The sequence below is a fragment of the Gossypium arboreum genome, chromosome 3, assembly GCF_025698485.1.
Source record: "Gossypium arboreum isolate Shixiya-1 chromosome 3, ASM2569848v2, whole genome shotgun sequence".
In the NCBI taxonomy this organism is placed as follows: Eukaryota; Viridiplantae; Streptophyta; class Magnoliopsida; order Malvales; family Malvaceae; genus Gossypium; species Gossypium arboreum.
Genome location: NC_069072.1, coordinates 2,310,826 through 2,312,294, shown reverse-complemented (window position 1 = coordinate 2,312,294; position 1,469 = coordinate 2,310,826). Strand labels below are relative to the sequence as shown.

The 1,469-nt window shown below is 30.6% G+C and overlaps 1 long non-coding RNA gene across 1 annotated transcript; it reads right to left on the bottom strand.

The window, feature by feature from the left end:
• Positions 1 to 214: 214 nt before the first annotated feature.
• On the bottom strand, positions 215 to 1,248 carry LOC128290301 (uncharacterized). The gene is made up of 2 exons (XR_008280021.1): positions 1,118 to 1,248; positions 215 to 429 (listed from the first exon to the last, which is right to left on the bottom strand). It is a non-coding gene; the product is annotated as an uncharacterized LOC128290301 (long non-coding RNA).
• Between the last annotated feature and the right edge of the window lie 221 nt (positions 1,249 to 1,469).

Below are 1,469 nucleotides of genomic sequence, written 5' to 3'. Positions count from 1 at the left end.
ATATAAAGTATGACTTCTAATTATCTTTGTAAAATTTATGGTGAATTTCCAAAGTCAGAACAGGGGATCCAGAAATTGCTCTGGCCCTGTTTCACAAAAATTTAAACATCTCATAAAATATAGCTCATATACCTGTTTTGCTTCTTCCATATGAAAATAGACTCATCGAGATTCGATTCCATAATTTATTCATTATTTAATTCCATTTCTACTATTTTTAGTGATTTTTCAAAGTCAAACTACTGCTACTTACTGAAAACTATTTTAGTACAAATATTGTTAACTAGTTTATAACATCTTTACTTCAATTCATTCAAACTCTATACATGCCATATAAATCTTCAAACATAAAACAAAAGCTACCGGAATTGATCTGGATAGTGTGCTTTGTTGTGTTGATCCGATCTACCCACTTCACTTCAAGTCAATCTACATAAAAATATTAAACACACACAAGTAAGCTTATTGAAGCTTAGTAAGTTCATAGGTTAAAAGTAATGCTTACCAAACATAATATTTCCAAACAATACCAAAACATTTACTAAAGTTTCTGCGATTCACAACCATTGTTATAATAATTCACATAGTTGAGCTCAACAAGAACAACTACTCAATCTCTTTCATTTGGATCACTTCTCTTTTATTTCTTATAATCAAATTAGGAAACGGCTTACGAAATTGAGTACGTCGTTGCTCAATGCCACGATTCACAACTCAGTATGGTTTTCCACATTGAAATACCATACCTACATTTTTTTAACTCGGTATGGGAAATGCCATACCTACATTTCTTAACTCAGTATGGATTTGATAATACCATACCTACATTTCATAGCTCAGTATGGATAATACCATACCTACATTTCACAACTCAGTATGGATGATACCATACCTACATTTCACACTTTGCCATGGAACAACATGGTCTTATCCGTCAATTCATCACACGTCACGATACGAACGTACTCAATCCTGCGTTTTTTCCTAATTTGCATTTCCACATTTATTCTTTCATTAACAAAATCTACACAATCCCACAACAAATTCGTATATAATAACACATTATATACTTCAATGATTCACAAATAAACATCTAATTTCAACCATATGAACTTACCCGGCTAATTTGTAGAAGATATTGAAATTTTGGGACTATTCCGCAACTTTTTCTTTTCCTCGTTCTTCTTTGGATTCTTGATCTATAATATAAAATATTTCTACTCATTAGCATTTATTTGATTTCTATTTCACTTCACAATTTATGCTGTTCAAATTTCGAAATTGCACTTTTACCCCAAAATTTACAGTTTTCACAATTTAGTCCCTACTCAATTCACCCATCAATTGAACTAATTTTTCTCAATTAACACTTTATTTTATCATTATAAACTATTTCAAAACCTTTTATATTCTGAATTTCAACAGCAACCTTCAATTCACAACTTTTTCACAATTAGGTCCTAAATATC